This window comes from Canis lupus, chromosome 37, assembly GCF_011100685.1.
Source record: "Canis lupus familiaris isolate Mischka breed German Shepherd chromosome 37, alternate assembly UU_Cfam_GSD_1.0, whole genome shotgun sequence".
Taxonomy (NCBI): Eukaryota; Metazoa; Chordata; class Mammalia; order Carnivora; family Canidae; genus Canis; species Canis lupus.
This window is the reverse complement of record NC_049258.1, coordinates 635531-655462: the sequence shown is the minus strand read 5'-3', so window position 1 is coordinate 655462 and position 19932 is coordinate 635531. Positions and strand designations below refer to the sequence as shown.

Here is a 19932-nt window from a genome sequence, read left to right as displayed (position 1 = left end):
GTTATTATCCAACATGTGTAAACAAGATACAACTTAACACCAAAAAAACCCCACAAATAATTCAATTAAAAAATGGGCAGAAGGCGTGAACAGACATTTCTGCAAAGACCTCCAGATGGCCAACAGGCACTTGAAAAAATGCTTGACATCACTCATCATCAGAGAATGCAGATAGAAACCACAATGAGATATCACCTCACGCCTATCAGAAGGGCTAAAATCAGAAACACAAGAAATGAGGAGTGTTGGTGAGGATGTGGGGAAAAAGGGAGCCTCATACAACGACATGGATGGGAGAGTACTGAGTGAGAGGAGTCAGTCAGGGGAAGACAAGTATCCTACGATTTCACTCATATGTGGAATATAAGAAACAAACAAACAAAAGAAGACGAAAAGAAATTTGAAAAAAATCCTCCAAAACCCTCGTCAGACTCTTAACGACAAAGAAGGTGCTGGCTACCAGAGGAGGGGGGGCGCCGAGAAGGGGTGAAGCAGGTGGTGGGAATATCGGAGAGGGGGACAGCAGGTGGGAGACCCCTAACTGTGGGAAATGCCCTGGGGGGGGGTGGAAGAGGAGGAGGGCAGGGGGTGGGGGTGACTGGGTGACGGGCCCTGGGGGGGGCACTTGGCGGGATGAGCACGGGGTGTGATGCTATATGGTGAACACCAATAAAAAATAAATTAAAAAAAAAAAAGAAAAAAGAAACAGGTGGTAGGGATTGGGAAGGACACTCCCAGCCACGAGCCCTGGGGAATGGGCACGGCTGTCGGTCCCTGCGGTGGCCGTCGGAAGCTGTGACGCGGTGCAGTGATTACACTGAAGCTTAAAAATAGACTAATTAATTTAAGGAACAGCTATCCTCCCCTGCCCCTCACCCCCCTCCTCGAGCCACGGCCGAGGTCCGGCAGCGAAGGGGTCGCTCCGAGTTGCCGGAGCGCCCTGTGGTTGGGGATCGGTGGGGGAGGCTGCTCCTCTGGGCGCCCCGAGGCTGCGGCCTCGGCCCTGACGCCCCCTTGAGCCCCAGGCCTTGGCCCCAGAGCTGGAGGCCCCTTGGCGACTCCTCCCGCGTCCTCCACGGAAGAGATTGCTCTGGTCCACCATCTCCGACGTACCCCAGGGTCCTTGGGGTGCTCTCCCTTCACCCTCACTACTGTAGGTTTTTTTTTTTTTTTTTTTTTTTGAGAAATCCCCACTGTTGCATGCATGTCCCTTCCCTGTCCCCGCGGATCCGCGCTAACACCTGTCAGCTTTGCCGGGGGTTTGACCTCGACCCTCTCCATCACCTGCACCTCGCGTGGCCTGTTTCACGGCAGCCGGCCTCCTTTATTGGCAGAACAGTCCCTGTTTCTGTAAAATTCTAAAAATCGAAAACATCAGTGGCCTTCGGAAAGAAAGAAGAGTCGGATTGACAAGAAAGACCAGGGGTTTTTCCCAAGTCCCTGGGACGCGCTGTGCATAATGAGCCTCTGGGCGGCCCAGGAGCAGCAGGCCCCGCTGACCCCAAGACCCGTTGCCTCCTCTCAAGGACACCCCTTCACTCCCCCACAATCAGCCTCTGGCAGGACATGGAGTGACTTGGTGCGGGCCACTCAGCGGGAAAGGCTCAAAGCCAGGTTGTCCTACCGAAAGGCCGTGTTGCCTCCTCCCTGTTCCTCGGACTCGGGGGGCCGGGGATCTTAGGGCTTTTCCTTTTCTCCAGGTCCCCCCAGATTCCGAGGCCCCCAGGCTGGGGAGGCTTCGGGCCCCGCGGCCGGGCTCGAGGGGAGACTGCGCTTCGCCGGCGCCTGCTCACCTGCTCACCTGCTCACCTGCTAGTCCTTTGCTTCGGATGCTTCAGGACAGACACGTCACGAGGACTCGGGCCAACGCGTCAGAGAGCGTCTCCCACTGTGTCGCGCGTGGGTGAGCTGCGCTGCGCCGCAGGCTTAGGGTCGGGCCCTGCCGGGGCGGCTGTCCGTCTGTCTGGCTGCAAAGTCTAGAGTGGTCGCTTTTAGTTTTAGGTTAAGTTTAGTGTTCTGTGCCTTGGTTTCCTAATTTGTGCAACAGTTAGAGCGATCCCTATGCCACAGAGTTGCTGCGAGAATTGAACAGATTCTGGTGCACTGGCACACCGCTTCCACTATTTGTAACTGGGCTGCGCTAGTAAAACTGCTATTGAAAACAATCCTAGAATGTTCCTGACGTTTAGCAACATTCCGTTTTAGACACGAAGATGTACAGGTGCGTCTGTTTAGCCCAATAAACCCAGGGAGCCGTCCAGATTCTGTTCCTGCCGCTTCCGCCTCTGCTATAGAATAAGCACCGAGACTTGGCGGTTAGTCACCGGAACGGGGCTTCTGGAAGGGAGGGCAGGCTGACCCCACCGGGTCATCGAGCTGGAACAGCTGTGCAAGCACCTGGATTCTTTCATCCCTGCTCTGAGCATGAGCCGTTGCTTGGACCTGACCCAAGTGCAGGTCACAGTGGCCCCAAACCCAGAGGGAAGCCAGGCTAGACCGTCACCACTGCCGTCGTGAAACGGAGTCTAGAACAGTCATTTGCTGCTTGCACCTCGATGCTGCCAGTACCGCTGGAGTAGGGGGTTGCAAACAGGACGAAGTGTGTCAGCAGAGTTAGAACAAACATCTCTGCTCCATCTTGAGATCAAAATCTATAAATAGGAGATCCGAGCATGGCTCACACCAGACCCTTGTGTAATTATCCGTCTTCACAGGATGTGCCTGGCACATAGGGCTGGGGAACCTGGAACGGGGCCCGGCGTATACAAGGTACTCAATAAGCGTTCCTTGGATTGAACTGACCTGTGTCCTCTGCCTGGACACCTCCCCAGCTGGAACTAGATGTTAGCATTTATTGGGTCTTACCGAGTGCCTGGCCCTGTACTAGGCACTTTATATAGAGATCACCTCATTCACCTGGCAAACTCTTGCTCATCCTTCAAGATCTAGCTCAAATGTCACCTATTCTGTTAAACCTTCTTGACTCTCTCAGGCAGAGTCTGCTGTGCTTTTGCACTGACAGCTCTTTGCTCAATCCTCAGAAGAGCACTTACCACCTTCTACTTTAACATATCTGTTTACAAGTCTGTCTCCCCCACTGGAATGTAAGGTCACCAGGGGCATCATGCTTTTATTAATTTCTTTGTTACTGGTACTTAGCACAGAACCTTATAAAATTAATTTTCAAAACCCCCTTGTGATTTTGCTAATAAGTCGCATTGGATACATTTATTTAAAAAAAAAACTACCTGCTTCTAAACATAAAGCTATTACTTTGGTACAACTGAGAAAGATAACTGAAGAAGTTAAATACCAGTTCTTTTATATAACTGAAGAAGAATGGATTCGTCATAGAATTTGAACGAGTGGAGAAGTGGGAATATAAGGATCTATCTGCACGTATGAGCTATGAGAACCAACACCTCACAGGAAGTGCCTCCTGTGCTTCCACGAGCACCTGCTTTGGGACCAGACTGGTCTGAGGTTACCTATATTCCCTGGTACCCACATCCTGGCAGGACTATACGCCGCAACAAAGAAAGAGAAGCACAAGAGGATTTATACGGAAACATACGCACGTACTCGTGCGCACACGGGGCTCATTTTCCACTAGAGCATTACATTATCACCTGAAATTTTAACTATAATAAATGTTGAAGTGCCCCTTGCCTTATAGAGTTTTGTGAGGATTAAGTGAGGTAATATGCATATGCACCCCCTGATCTAGTGGCTAATCTATTGCTACTTTAGAAAACAGTAGCTCTTATCCCACAAGCAGGAAATACTCTATTAAACTTCCAGCTTTCTGCCTCTTTTATTCCTCCTGAACGGTGTGGGGTGAGGAGCTTAGTGAGGAAAATTCTTTGACTCCTGGGTGTTTGACATGAACAAGTGGTTGAATGGTGGTGCCATTTCCTGAAATGGAGAAGACTGCATGGGGGACAGATGTGGTAAATCAGGACATGTGCGTCGGCCGCATCAAAGTGGACATTCCTATTAACTGTCTAACAGGGATGTAACGTAGACTGTTGAAGAGGAGTCTGGACCAAATACCAGCAAATATTTGATATTAGAGGTCATGGGAAAAATTAAAAAAAAAATAAAGGTCCTGGGACTGGATGAAATACCTATGGAGAGAGCATATATAAAACGAATGTGACTTTTTTCCTCTCCTAGTTTTAAAATCTATTCTGTTCTAAAATTTGCTTTTTCTACTTAGTATATTAGTCATCTTTCTGTGTCAGTATATAGTATAGATCTGCTTAGAGACACTGTAATTTGTTTATTTTTAATTATTAAACATGTATATTACACTTCCAACTTTTCAACATTATAAGTTTTATAAATATTTTTGAGTTTGTGCAAGTTTATCTGAGGGCAAATCCTAGAAAATAGGATTGCTGGGTCAAAGGGGGATAATGCATTTAAAACTTTGAAAGAGGGGCAGCCCTGGTGGCGCAGCGGTTTAGCGCCGCCTGCAGCCCTGGATTGAGTCCCACGTCAGGCTCTCTGCGTGGAGCCTGCTTCTCCCTCTGTCTGTGACTCTGCCTCTGTGTGTGTGTGTGTGTGTCTCTATGAATAAATAAATAAAATCTTTAAAAATAAAAAAATGAAACTTTGAAAGAGTGTGCCAAATTGTTCTGCAGAGTGGATAAAAATTAAAATTTAGACTCTCACCAAGAGGGAGGGAGAGGTCTATTTTCCTAATACTTGAATGAGAAATGGTATTTCACTGATATTCTAATCTCATTTTTCCTTATGAGTGAGGTTGAACATCTTTTTATAGGTTTGTTAGAAATCAGTATTTATTTTTTGCCATTTTTCTACCGGGTTTTTCCTTATTCTTAAGAGTTCTGGATGGAAGGTAAGAAATTTAGTCACTTCCATCAAACAATGTCCTCACTGTTTCCCTTTGTTATATTTGTCCCTTTGCTATATTTATCTTCTCAGGGGACTACCACCTGGGGCCATCTGATTATTTGGTACTGTACTTGCCTTCCGGCTCTAGCAATGGGGTACATTTTGGATCACATTGCAGAGAAGGGGAAGAGCGTACAATAATCTTTGCTAACGGGAGGAAACAGAAATTGGGGAAGCTGAGGATGCTGGATATTGTGGGGCAAGTGCCAGAGGGAAGGGAGCTACGCAAAGAAAGGCTCCGGAAGTCTCCACAGGGTTCCATTGAATCTAAAACAGGCCATAAGTTAGTAGAGTAACACTTTAAGGGCTGGGCAAAGACTCCCTGGGGAGCTGTAAGTTGAACATCCTTCAAGATCACGGAGGGCTCTAAGTTCTGACAGGCCAGAGTGGGAAGACTAGTTTACTCAGGGCATTAAGAGACCTAAGTCATACCTTAGTCACTGGCCTCTACTAGGCCTGCATAGAGGCTGCTGTAGACTCGACCAGCGAAGCTGGAAAGTCAGCCTCAAAACATCAAGATGATCACCCAGTAACTTAACAGCTTATCTAAGTCAACTTCAACACTGCGAAAGAAGAAAACAAAATGCAAAAATTCTGCAACAGAATATTTACAATACCCCACAACCAATAAAAATTTACCAGATATACAAATGAACAAAAAACAATGTGACTCATAGCCAAGAGAAAAAACAGTCAACAGACATACACACACAAAAAGACATAGGTAATGGAATCTGTAAGATTTTCACTCATATGTTTAAGAAACGAATAAAGAAAAAAAGAGCTAAACCAAAAACAGACTTTTTTTTTTTCAAAAACAGACTCTTAACTGTAGAGGATGAATGGTTACCAGAGGGGAGGCGGGTGGGGGGAATGTGTGAAGTAGTGAGGAGGATTAAGGGTACACTTGTGGTGACGAGCACTGAGTTGTGTATAGAATTGCTGAATCACTGGACTGTACACCTGAAACTAACATAACACTGTATGTTAAGTATAGTGGAATTTTTAAAACAAATAAAAATAAAGGGCAGCCCAGGTGGCTCAGTGGCTTAGCGCCGCCTTCAGCCCAGGGTGTGATCCTGCAGACCTGGGATCGAGTCCCACGTCGGGCTCCCTGCATGGAGCCTGCTTCTCCCTCTGCCTGTGTCTCTGCCCCCACCCTCGTCTCTCTCTCTCTCTCTCTCTCTCTCTCTCTCTCTCATGAATAAATAAATAAAATCTTTAAAAAAACAAATAAAAATAAAGACACAGGACAAAAGTAAATGGATAGAAAAAGATGCATGGTGCAAACACTAATCCTAAGAAAGATGGAATGGCTATATTAATATCAGACAAAGCAGATTCCAAGAGAAGGAGCATTACCAGAGATAAAGAGGAACACTGCATAATGATAAAAGAGTCCCTTTAATTCATCATGAGAGCATTACAATTTTAAATACATACGCAACACAGTTTCACAATACATGAGGCAAAAACTAACAAAAATGAAAGGAGAAATGGTCAAATCCATCATTATAGCTGGAGGCTTCAATACTCCTCTCTTAGGGATCCCTGGGTAGCTCAGTGGTTGAGCGTCTGCCTTTACGCTCAGGGCCTGACCCCGGGGTCCTGGGATCGAGTCCCACATCGGGTCCCCACAGGGAGCCTGCTTCTCTCTCTGCCTGTGTCTCTGCATCTCTCTCTCTCTCTCTGTCTCTCATGAATAAATAAAAATAAATCAAAATTTTTTCAAAAGACTCCTCTCTTAGTAACATAGAACATGTAGATAGAAATAAGGATACATAAAGCTTAATCCTACTTGATCTAATAGACATTTATTGAGTCCTAAAGGCAACAACAAAGGGACACACATTCTTTCAAGTGCTCATGAAACATTCACCAAGATAGACCATCTGCTGGGTCAATGCCAGCTTTAATACGTGCAAAAGGATTGAAGTCATACAGAGTATGTGCTCTGATCAGAAAAGGACTAAACTAGAAGTTAGTAACAAAAATATATCCAGAAAAATCTCTAAATAATTGGAAACTGAAAAACACATATGCAAATAGCCAACAGGTCAAAGAAATAATTACAAGAAAAATTAGAAAATATTTTGTATTGTGCATGACTGTTTTCTGTTCATGACTTTTTTTGAAGTTTTCTTTGCCATGCTAAAATTATAAACTTTTATGGAGGCACATTTATCAAGCCCTACAATAGAAAAGATTGATAAATGTGACCAGTTCATTTTAAATTTCCATCATGGCCAGGAAAACATCAAATAAATGCATGCATACATACCTGCTTAGACTACATGACACCCACTCCAGATAAAAACCACTCACATTTTCTTATTTTCTTCTCACACTTTCCTGGTTTCATTTTTGAGATTTAAAATTTAGATATGGAATGGTCTCTGCTTTCATAGAGCTTACAGTCTAGTGGCCGGGGGTCCATGTGAATTTTGGTCTGTCTCAACACTAATATATAATGCATCTTTTTAATGGCCTAACTTAAAAATGACACTCGTATCACTTACATTGTCCTCTTACATGCTGGGGTCTATTTTTCACTCTTTCCTTTTTCTATGTCATTTCTCCACCTTTTTTTATTTTCTGTTAATAACATGATTAGCAGTCCTTAAGTTATCATATTCAGGAACGTCAGTCTCCTCCCATTTCTCTACCTTATGAAAATTTACCCAGCTATTCTGAACTATCTTATGTTTAAAAATTGATTGCTATTTTAAGTGGAAACTACATTGCATTTATAGACGAAAGAGAATGGCATTTATACAACATTGAGTCTTCTCACTCATGAACAGGATGTGCTTTTCCATTTATTATGAGTTTTAATATTTTCTTCAGTAGTTCTTTATCCTTGAATTTCACAATCACTTGGATGAAAAAAAATACAGATGTCTAGGCCCTACCATGAAAGGTTTAATTGGGTTGGTGTGGAACACAGGCAGTGTATATATTAGGAGCTTAGCCCCAGTCAGGGTTTAGAACTACTAAGGTAGAGCCCTCGTACATCCTTAGGTATTTTTATTTGGTTTGGTTTAGTTTTGGCTGTTACTTTGAATGACATCTTTTCTTGTTCATTATATTTTCTAGTTGATTAGCTTGGGCATAGGGGAAATCTGTGATTTCAGAGTGTATTAGTTTTGTAATGTGCCACCTTGCTAAATTTGATTCAGATACTTCTTTTCAGTTGATTCTTTAGATTTTTTTTTCTTTTGAGAGAAAGAGATGGAGCATGAGTGGGTGAGGGGCAGAGGGAGAGGGAGAGAGAGAATCTTAAGCAGGCCCATGCCCTGCTTGGAGCTTGACTTAGGGCTCAATCTCACGACCCTGAAATCACAACCTGAGCTGAAACCAAGAGTCGGTGGCTTAACTGACTGAGCCACCCAGGAGCCCCAATTCCTCAGATTTTTTTTTTACAGGCATTAAATTATACTATCCGCAAAAATGACAATTTTGCCTTTTATTGTCCTATATTTATGGCTCTTTTTTCTTCCCTATATTTATTCCTCTTATTCTATGATCTTGTCTTCTTGTCTTGACTAATAATTCCATAAAAATAGCAAGTAGTAGTTATGATTGAGGGTACCTTTAACGTATTTCTGCTTTTAATGAGGATATTTATAGTGTTTTACCATTAAACATAATGTTGCTTTGTCACTTCAACAAAATATCCACCTACTCCTATTTTACTGAAGGTTTTTAAAATAAAGAATGGTCCTAATTAAAGGACTTCTATTTAAATTCTGTTATGTGATCTACAAAAACCTATTAAGACAATCATGTTTTTCACCTCCTTTTATCTATTAATATGTTGAAAGATATCAATAGATTTCAGATATTAAACCATGTTTGCGCTGGGCTTGGATCGAGTATATTGTTCTTTCAAAGTGCTGCTGAATTCTACTTGTTAATATTTAATTAAAAATTTTGTGTCAATATTCTTTTCTTGTTTTCCTTGCCAGTATTATGGTAGCTTAAAAATTTTTTTTAAGGCTTTCTGTATTCCTTTCTTTTCTTTTTTTTTTTTTTTAAAGAATTTATGTCTTTATTCATGAGACACACAGAGATGCAGGCAGAGGGAGAAGCAGGCTCCATGCAGGGAGCCCGACGCGGGACTCGATCCCGGGACCCCGGATCATGCCCTGGGCTGAAGGCAGACGCTCAACCGCTGAGCCACCCAGGGATTCCTGTATTCATTTATTTTCATTCTTTAATTTACTAAAATTCTAGAAGAATATCCAATGAACACACTGGTAGTTGCATCCTGTAAGTCTTGGTATATAATGTTTTAATTATAATTTTGTACATAGTGCTTTAATTATTATTTGTCTGATGGGTTTTTAAAAATAAGATTGATTTTCAGTTCACAGGATATCTCTTCCATCGATTCCATCGATTCATTTCACTACATGTGCCAACTTTATTGGCTTCATTGTGCAGGTAAATCCTTACTTTGACAGCTTGATCCATGAAGTGAACTACAGTGGGCTACTACTATTTTATGTCTGATTGTTTTTCCTTGTAATTCTGCAGTTCTTCTGTATGTATTTTGGTTATTATATTATTCAGTGCTTTAAGATTTATGAGTGGTATAGCCTCTCTTGAAATCCTTTACTATCATAAAATTTCCCTATTTGTCCTGTTTTTACAATTTCTGCTTTAAATTCAGTCTGTCTGATTAATATCATAACCCCTGTTTTCTTCTTGTTAGCATTTCCCTGGCATGTTTTTCCCCACTTTTTTCTTTCTGATTTTTTTAGTCATCTTGCATTTGTGTACATCTGAACTGTGTAGGTCCATTTATACAGATTTTTAAAAAATAAAAACAATAGAGTACTGTAAACGTATTTTCTCTTTCTTAAGGCTTTCTCAAGACTTTCTTTCTTCTAGCTTCCTTTATTGAAGGAATACAGGATATAGTACATTATTTGTTCATAACATACAGAATATGTATTAATTAACTGTGTATGTTATCAGCAAGGCTTCTGGTCAACAGTCGGCTATTAGTAGTTAGGTTTTGGGGAGTCAAAGTCATATGCAGATTTTCAACTGCACGGAGTTTGGTATCTCTAACCTCTGCATTGTTTAAGTCAACTGTATACCCACCCCTCACTTTACAAAATTTCAATTTATAATTTTTCAATTTCGCAAAGATTTCAAATAGAAATGAACATTAATGTTAATGATACACATATTGTTAGGTACTACGGATATTGTGATTACATGTTGACGGTGAGTTTAATATTTAATATTTATTAAGTATTTAGTTGGCAACAGGCATTGTTCTTGGCAGGCACTTTACATGATTTCATTTTGTCCCCACAAGTGACCAGGATTTCCATTTGCAGATATGGAAATCAAGGTCTTCTAATTTGCCCCAAGTCAGAGAGCTCTCAGAGACTATTTGGGCAAGAGTATTTATTTATTTGTAGGCTTTGGAGAGGGAATGCTTTATAATCTTGTTTCCAGTCTCCTTCCACCACCTCTAAGCCTGTCTCCCATGTGCATAAATCATTCTGGCTACACCCAAGAAATCAGGTTTGTCCTACAGTCCATACTCCATTCCATGATTTGTATTCGAAGTGCTGTTTTATAACTATTACCCAGTGGGATCCGGCAATGTTTTGTATAAATATACTCAGTGCCCACCTACAACCAAACACTGGCTGTTCCATAAATATTTGAGGAAATGAAATTCTAAGTAGTGTCATGACCACACTTTTCCAAATATTTAAATTTCACCTTTTCTCTCATCAGATTTCTCCTCTGAGTTTGAGTGCAGATGCAAAATGTTAGATTTCTTTGTATTTAAAACTAAGGTAGAAAATTTGAATTACAGTGGATTTAAATTCAATGGGTCATGGAAAAATGCCCAATATTTAACAGAGATTTCGAGTCTCAATAATAGTAAGCATTAGCTTTACTTATAGATTTTATTTAATATATTTCAGTATTACAAAAAAAAAGAGAGAGAGAGAGAGAGAAGGTATATAAAACTGAATTCAAGGTTTAAGTCCTTAGAAAAACTGGTAGCGCAAGTGATGTAGTTCTTAGACTTCCCAGCAGGGGCCAGAATGTTCATATTAAATCTAATTAATGAAACTTTTTCCTCTAATTAAAGGTGGTATCTAATTTTTAAACCAATACCCAAAAGAAGTCAACTAGAACTTTCTATGGTTAAAATTACTAAAAACTACTGACTTACTAATTTGAAATTTCAAGAATGTAAGTATATAATTCAAAATATTGAAAATGAGTTTAACAGAAATAGTGACATCCTCTAACAAAAGGCTGACCCCCAGTATCTGAGCAAATGAACATTCAAAGTATGTTTAGTTAGTAGACACTAAAACTCCTATACTAATTGCCAAATACAGGTCATTGGGTCTTTCAGTTGCCAAGCCAGACCATGGACCGGTTCCAAGAACAAAGGGCACCACTGTGGCATTGACCCAGGAAATTGAGCACTGACCTTATTTGTTAATTTTAGAACATTAAAAAAAAATTCTAACTCAATATAAAAGAAGTACTTGGTGCTTCAAAAGTATTTCAAGACAAATTGCCTTTGTAAATCAGATAAGCTTTTTAAAATTTAATTCTAATTTAAGTAATGTAACCTTTCTCTGGGCCCCAGTTTTTCCATCTATTCATAAACAGATTAGATATAATAATCTTAAAATTTTTATGTTTCTAAAATTCAGAGTTTTTTTCCTTAGGCAAAAAGCATCATTTTCCCCCTTGTTTCCAATTCCTGGCATTGTATCCATCATATATCAGACGCTAATACATGATCAATGAACAAATAAATGAACAAATGACCAAATGAATACATTTTTTTGAAGAGTTCTTTCTAGGAATTTACAAAAGAATCTGGAAACAGAATGCTTCTGAAAGCCAATACTCCATGAATTATGGAAAAAATGCTTTAGGCAATTCCAAAAAAATAAGAAAACATTTTCTGAATACTCTTGAACTGAATTTTTCTAAGGCTATCACTACTTCTAAGACACCAACTGAATAAAAAAGGAACTAAAAATTTTTTAAGTGTTTTAAGACTTTACATTTTAAAACCTAAGTCTGAAAAAGTCAAATTATTTTTTTATTTCCAGAAACATGCTCTTTATTGACCTTATTATGGTTTCTAAAGGTGCCCCAAAACAACACCATGAACATTGCAAGATTTTTCTCTCAGGAAGCAGTTGTTTACTAGAAAGCTTCACTCAATAATAAAGGTAAAGATTTTAAAACTAAAGACAGGTCTTTGCCAGTTTAATCTATCTTGTCGTCTGGTCTGGAAACCATGTGTTTGCTCTAAAGTAAATAAAAACATCGTGGAGGAAAGCAGTTATCAAAAATAATGAAAATTAACTTCTTATACATACTATGTTTCTCATTTGTGAATTTTAAAACTCTGACTTCATTAAATTTTGTAGGTGGAAGTTTGTGCCTTCTTAATCCAGGGAGGTGGGCAACGTGCGGAAGCGTAGGCTGACCACGAGGGTGTGGACTGTAGTGAACTGGAGAGCCCCACTGAGGCCTGGTATAACTTACATCGGGCTGTTTGAAACATTCCTACGTGCTGTCTCACTGCATGTGCATTCAACATAAACAGAAAATTTAGCTCCCGTAAAAAGGGATAAATTTGTGACAGACTTTTTCCGAACTAAGCCACTGTCTTCAGGCAAAGAATTTAAGTAGCTATGCTTCTTTAGGAAATTGTTTGGGTCAGGTTCTCAAGCTTGAATGATGGAAAGATACCTTTCAAAGGAAAAACAAAAAAACAAAAAAACATTCTTGAGACCTGCCATGAATCAAAGTTAACCCCTATTACCTTAGGTGGCACTTGATTATAGTAAAACTCAACTGTAAATACTGTATTTGCAGACTGTAGAAAATGAAGACACGGAGGTAGTATTCAGATGCAAGGTGGCTATATGAATGCCCTAAAATATGCATGGAGAATTAAGTGTCATGGAATTATTGATGGAATTCACAGATGCCCCTGGGAGCTAAGGAACTTTTTAAGATAATATTCTGGGACATAGGTTGACTTGCAGCCCACCTCGGCTGTCTGCTCACAGAGCTATGCCTCTCTAGGTAAAACTGAAGGGATAAACTCTATCCCAGTTCTGGGGGAAAGCTCCTTCCTGTTCAAATAAAGAAGAAAGCAGGTAGAGAAGGATCACGGAGAAACTTAGTAATTTACAGAAAAGAATGCAAAGGAGAAGGTGAAGACATATACTCAGTTCTCAGTTCTCTCCAAGGCAACAAGGATGGTTCTACCTTTGACTTGCTTAAACACACACACACACACTGCTCTTTTGAGGTTTCTTTTCTCTTTTCTGACTACCTTTGATGCTCCTGAAAATCAGTTTGACCTGAATATGACCTGTGCTGGGTAAGGGTCCTGATCTTATTTTTTATTTTTATTTTTTTAGTAGGTTCCATGCCTGGCCTAACGCAGGGCTTAAGTTCCAGCTCTGAGATCAATATCTAAGCTGAGATCAAGAGTCAGACACTTAGCTGACTGAGCCACCAGGAGGCCCTGGCCTTAAGGTCTTCAATAGCGGTGTCAGATGCAACATGGCCATGGCCACTCCTTAGCAAGGTCCTCATTACGTGTCTATGGGAAGCCATAATCGTTAAATGCAAAAGCTCTACTGGAATGTTCAAAATGCTCATTGCTCTACCAGAGAACTAACTACCAGAGGTGGAAAGACACAGGGACTTGTGACACCAGCCTCCCCTACCAGTTTGTGTAAGAGGGACCCCAGGAGAAATATCATAAACCATAGTCAGAGCAAACTAAAAACACAACCAGAGTCACTTAGGCTATAAATAACTACCTATATCTCGTGAAAAATTGGGAGGTTGAAGTTTCTTGTAGTTAAGGAGACATTCATCCATTTATTACTTTAATTACTAAGGCAATACCCTTTTCCAACCTAAATATGTGCTAGGTGTTGGACCAAGAGCTAAAGACACAAAAATGAACAAAATAATTCCTGCCTTTAAAGTGCTCATAGTGCTCTGCGGGATGGAGGATAGAGGCAGGGAGACAAGCAAGGGGAAAAAAGCAAGCAACTGAAAATAGTAATGATAGATGTGGGCATAACATAGACACTATTAGCACTGAGTCTCTGAGTCAGGCATCTTTTTTTCCAATGGAAAAATGAGGAAGCTAAATTATAACTATTTTGATTCTTTGTATTTCAAATTTATAATAAATATAAATTTATTTATTTATTTATTATATATAATATATATAAAATAAATAACATATAATAATATATATAAAATAAATAATATATAAAATAAATATATATAAATATAAATAAATATATATTATATTATAAATTTATTACAAGGGATCCCTGGGTGGCGCAGCGGTTTGGCGCCTGCCTTTGGCCCAGGGCGCGATCCTGGAGACCCGGGATCGAATCCCACATCGGGCTCCCGGTGCATGGAGCCTGCTTCTCCCTCTGCCTGTGTCTCTGCCTCTCTCTCTCTATCTGTGTGTGACTATCATAAATAAATAGAAATTAAAAAAAAAAAATTTAAAAAATAAAAAAATAAAAAAATAAATTTATTACAAATATATATAAAATATATAAATTTAAATATAATAAACAGGGGCTTCTACTTTGGAAAGGAGAGAAAGGAGAAATCACATTTTGAGGTTTTTTTTCTTTTTTTAAGATTTATTTATTCACTTTAGACAGAGAGTGAGTGGGGGAAAGGCGGGGGGAGAGGGAGAGAGAATCCTCAAGTAGACTCCTCCATGAGCACGGAGCCCCATGTGGGGCTGGATCCCAGGATCCCGAGATCAGGACCGGAGCCAGCTGAAATCAGAGCTGGCTGCCCAACCGACTGAGCACCCAGGTGCCCTGCATTTTAAATTTTGTCTGAGTTAATTCTACCTCTAAAGGATAGAATGCAGGAACTTCATTACCTCGGGCATTATGACGAAGCATAGCCGTAATAGGAATGCTATCACTCAGACTGCCTTGAAGACCATCTACAAAAAAATCCCTTAGGACCACAGATTTCAGCCTCTGTCCTAGAACTGACACATGTGAAAATGTCCTCATGATATCCTCAAGTTGGTGGTTGATGATTATAATAGAATATTCAGATTTCTGCTCTTGGCTATAATTGTGTGTCAATAAATAAACACACAATGTTTTAAAATTACCATATTTGATTTCTCATTAAAAGCCTAGATACAGGGCAGCCCGGGTGCCTCAGTGGTTTAGCGCCGCCTGCAGCCCGGGGCAAGATCCTGGAGATCCGGGATCGAGTCCCACATCAGGCTCCCTACATGGAGCCTGCTTCTCCCTCGGCCTGTGTCTCTGCCTCTCTCTCTCTCTCTCTCATGAATAAATAAATAAAAAATATATATTTTAAAAAAGCCTAGATACAGGTATTAGGAGAAAGGGACTTCACGTTATAGGGAAAAAATATTCAACTGAAGTAGAGTAAACATTATTTGGGGTATGGTTCTGAAAGCGTGGTCTGAGAAGCCCTGGAGCAGAGACGCTTTCAGAGAGTCTGTGAAGTAAAAGCTATTTTCATAATAATGCTAAGATACGTACAATATATGGTCGTGTATACCTATATTCTAAAATTTCTCATTTTAGATTTATAGTATGTTAACTATTGATAAATATGACCAATACCAACCAAAGCTCTTAAAGACCCTATATAATATTCAAGAGTATAAGAGAATTCTGAGAACAAGAAGTTTGAGAATAAACCTCCACTGAAAAGTCACACTTAATAAAATCTCCGCACATTTTACATAAAGAAACTAAACTGTAGGTTTTATGGAGACACTAACAGCTTCTGCCTGGCTCATGGTTTTCTCCTCAGACTCCAGCACAGTGTCAGGTACATAAAGGCATTAGGAGATTTCATAAAACAATAAGTGAATTAATACATACATACACACATAGATTCATAAATGAAGGCTTTGCTAATTGACTTACTCGAGGCCACACAAAACTCAGCAGCAGATCCAGGCTATATTTCAGGTCTCTTATCTCCTCTTCCTATATGGTGGGTCCCTAGCTCAAGAATACTTTTGTTTCCGTTAATTTTTGTTCTAATCTATGGAAAGCACGAGTAATCGGATATCAAAGTGAGACAACTGCCTTCTCCTGTGCTGTGTGACTTGAGCACTCATACAGTCTGTCTGCTGACCTTCAGCGAAATGAGCACGGAGCGACACCAAAGGGCTGTCATTATAAGGACATGGCAAGAGTCATCACATAAAATATCTGTCTTTTTTTTTCCCCACGTCAGAGTTGAATTTTTCATGATCCATTCTAATTCCTAATCACAAGCCTTTATAGTAGTGTCCTTGGTAGTTGCCAGACTGTAAAGAGTCAAACCATGAACATTTTGGGGGAAATATGCTTTGTATTATCAAAGTTGTTTTTGAAACCCCCCCTGGTATGTGTAACGGGGATGAGAGAAGTCTGCTTGCTACCTTACTTATGGTTACGGAGATGTGGGGCCCACCCAGTCCAAGGAAGAACTGAACAAAGAAAAATAACAAGTCTTGTGAGGCACTGACCACCTAAAGACTGACTCCGGTGAGAAGCTGCTCTTAGAGATGGCAACCAGAGCTGGCCGACCAAGTTCTCCCAGGCAGCTAAAAGCCACGTGTCTCTACTCGCTCATTCTAATTACACGCTGTCCTGTCTCCTTGATGAAGGCAGCCAGAGCCAGGCCACCAGCGGTCAGAGCACAGTGAGGTCACCCACAGCTGGTGAACCTTCCTGCTCTGGGGCCATCGGAAGGTTGCGATCACTGCCACGGGAGAAGCGGTATATGTTCTCGAAATTTCTTCAATACCTCTAAACTCATTTGATACCGATCTCTAAAGAGGTTGGTCAGATAGAGGTGGCTCTCGTTATTCACAGGGGTTTTGTCCCATAAGGTCACTGCCAGCACTGAATGAGTGATTACGGGACCTTTGCTCGTAGAGCACATACAAGGTCACATTCCCGTGAGCCTCTGGTCACGATATTTTTATCAATCGATACATAACCATGTTTATCTGTTTAAAAACATCTTATTTAATATATATTGTGGAGTCATTAACATTGAACTCACAGCCAACAGACTACGACTACTCAAGGCTGAGTAGAGCTCATCTAACATACAATTTTTTTTCTAAGACCTATCACAACTTTTTTTTTAATTTTTATTTATTTATTCATAGAGACACAGAGAGAGAGAGGCAGAGACACAGGCAGAGGGAGAAGCAGACTCCATGCAGGGAACCTGATGCGGGACTCGATCCAGGGTCTCCAGGATCACACCCCAGGCTGTTGGCGGCGCTAAACCGCTGCGCCACCGGGGCTGCCCACAACTTTCTTTAAAAAATAAAAACTCCAGTAAAACATATATAACATAAAATTGACCACTGAACCATTTTTAAGTGTACAATTCAGTGGCATTAAGTACATTTACATTCTGTGCGGCAGTCACCGACATCTGTATCCAGAACTTTCTGATCTTCCCAAATTGAAACTCTGTACCTGTCGAATAGGAACTCCGCCCCCCCCCCCCCAACCCCTGCTCAAATCCCCTGGCAACCACCATTCTACCTCCTATCACAGCCTTCTTTTTATTAGGAGCAGAGCACTTTAGCTCTATGCCCTAGGGACCATTTTAAATGGAATCGCCCAAGAAAAGCCTACCCATCAAAAAAATAAAAAAACCCAAACCCTTGGTACTAAATATATTGTAAGAAGGGCACTTGTTTACAGCATGAGAGCTGAAGCAAGGTGGAGCGTTGCCTTGTTGACCTCGGCTAGGAGCCTGTGTGTTGGAAGATTCAAATTTTTCACCAGTCTGCGCCTGTGCACGAGTGACCACAAAATCATCCTGAGTATTGATTTGGGGGTTAAAAATAAATTTTAGCAAGGAGGCGAACTTGAAAGTATGGAATTCATCAATAATGAACATCAGCTGTATGTGGAAATGGCAACCTTTGTTTACGTTATTCTACGTAGTAAGAATAAGGAGCTGAAATATGCCTATCATGGGGCTGCCTTAGGAAATTTTAGTCTCTGTGGATTGATAACTGGCAGCTACAACCTGAAGCAGTTCTAGGTCGTGGGGAGGATATATTTAAGCATGATCTCAAACCCCTCTGCAGGAACAAAGACTGAGCACTCAAGTAACACTTATCCATCACTTACTGTATGACAGGCACTATATTCAGCCATTTATATGCATTATTAAATTACAACCCCCAAAAGCTCCGTGAGGCAACTGAAGGTTAGAGAAGTTAAGGACCTCATCCGTTATCACGTAGCTCGAAGTGGCAACATTGAGATTCGAACTCAGGTCCGTTGGACTCCAGAGCCTGAGTTCCCAACTGCTATGCAAATCTAATCAAGATTCAAAAAAAAAAGTCCAACTTACTCAGAAGTGTATAGGAGCATATGTTACAATGATTATAGCATTGCCAAGACTTATACACAGAGAAATAAGCTTACCAAATAAAACTTTATAAGTCTGATCTAATATTGTTCCACAATAAAGAGTATCTGAAATCCTTCAGGGAATCTGGTTTGTGTCTGGTTTTCCTTAATCTTTAATGATGAGCAAATCTAATGCATTACGTAAGGCCGTTTTTTTTTTTTCTCAAGAGATGTAGATACCTCTTAAGAATTTGATGAAAACGCATTAACTTTTCAGGCTACTGAGTTGCATTTTAGTGCACTGAGGCAGTAAATTAGTGTACAATGTGCAAAAGTGGTAGTGACCTAAAAAATAAATATTTGATATGAGCCACTGCATTCTGTTGGGGTGGAGGGGGTCAGAGTAATGGATTAACTCTCCTAGGAGTCCTAAGCTTCCCAAAAAGGAGTAGGAAAAAGAAATCTCCTGTGTCTTGGAAAAGGCTCGTTTCTCCCTGGCCGTGTTTGCTTAGCTCTTTAACAGTTTATTTGATGAGATCTCCTGGCTCCCAAAGCTAAGGTTAAGAGTTTGATCCCTCTGCAGGCCACTTCGGTTTGGAGAACAAGAGGCTCCATTCTCTGTCCCCAGACCTTACCCCAAACCCCTGCCAGGTGTCTGCCCTCTGGTCAAAACGAGAAACTGGCAAAGCGGTGCAAACCAGTTATAGTATTGGGGGACCAAACAATGGGCACCCCTTTATACGGTGCTCTTTCACTCTTACGTGCTCACAGTATTTTGATATAATTTATGGAGGACAGGGGCGCCTGGGTGGCTCAGTCGGTCAAGTGTCTCTGCCTTTGGCTCAGGTCGTGATCTCAGGGTTCAGGGTCCCAGGGTGGAGCCCCATGGGGCTCCCTGCTCAGCGGGGAGCCTGTGCCTTCCTCTTCCTCTGCCCCTCCCCTTGCTCGTGCTCGCTCTGTCTCTCTCAAATAAAGCAATTAAATCTAAAAAAAAAAAAAAAACCCAAACAACCAAACACCTCATTTCAAATGTCACTCCCAAAATAAAGGCTTTTCTGATTTCTTCAAAATAGAAATGATCCTTAAAAAAATAATAATAACTTATGGAGGAGAGATACTATGCTTTTTGCTTTTACCTGTAGAAATCTGAGGCAAAGTGTAGCAAGTGCAGCATTGTCAGTCATAACAGTTATCTTCTTATTCTAAGTTTGGAGGTTTTTTTTTTCTGCTAGATGACATTAGCCTCTTGGTAATAAACAATGAAGAAACAGAACTTCTGAGTAATATTAACCTGCAACTTCAAAATAGGAAATAACTGAATAGCAATCAGCCAAAAAGTGAGCACAGTTTTCATATTAATAAAAAACATGAAATTATTTCAAAAGAATTCCATGTGTAATAGAACATTGTAAGAAGTTGATTTTTAGCATGTGCTAAGAATTTAATCAGGAAAACGAGTTTCTCAGATTATAGCTGGAAATCTTTTACTAGTAGCACAATGTCACCTTTTTTTTTAATTCAGGTCTTCCTTATTCAAATTCACAGTTCCCTAATTATACAACACTAA

At 40.6% G+C, this 19932-nt stretch overlaps 1 protein-coding gene across 34 annotated transcripts in view; it reads right to left on the bottom strand.

Moving 5' to 3' along the window:
- The window catches only part of C37H2orf88 (chromosome 37 C2orf88 homolog), a 228880-nt gene that overhangs the window by 85636 nt on the left and 123312 nt on the right, over positions 1 to 19932 (bottom strand). For 33 of the 34 annotated variants that reach the window (XR_005385035.1, XR_005385032.1, XR_005385039.1 and 30 more), the window contains one exon: positions 19502 to 19662. The gene's annotated coding sequence lies outside the window, so the exon portion shown is untranslated. The remainder of the gene's footprint in view (positions 1 to 19501; positions 19663 to 19932) is intronic. The other variant, XR_005385033.1, reaches the window with a different exon arrangement.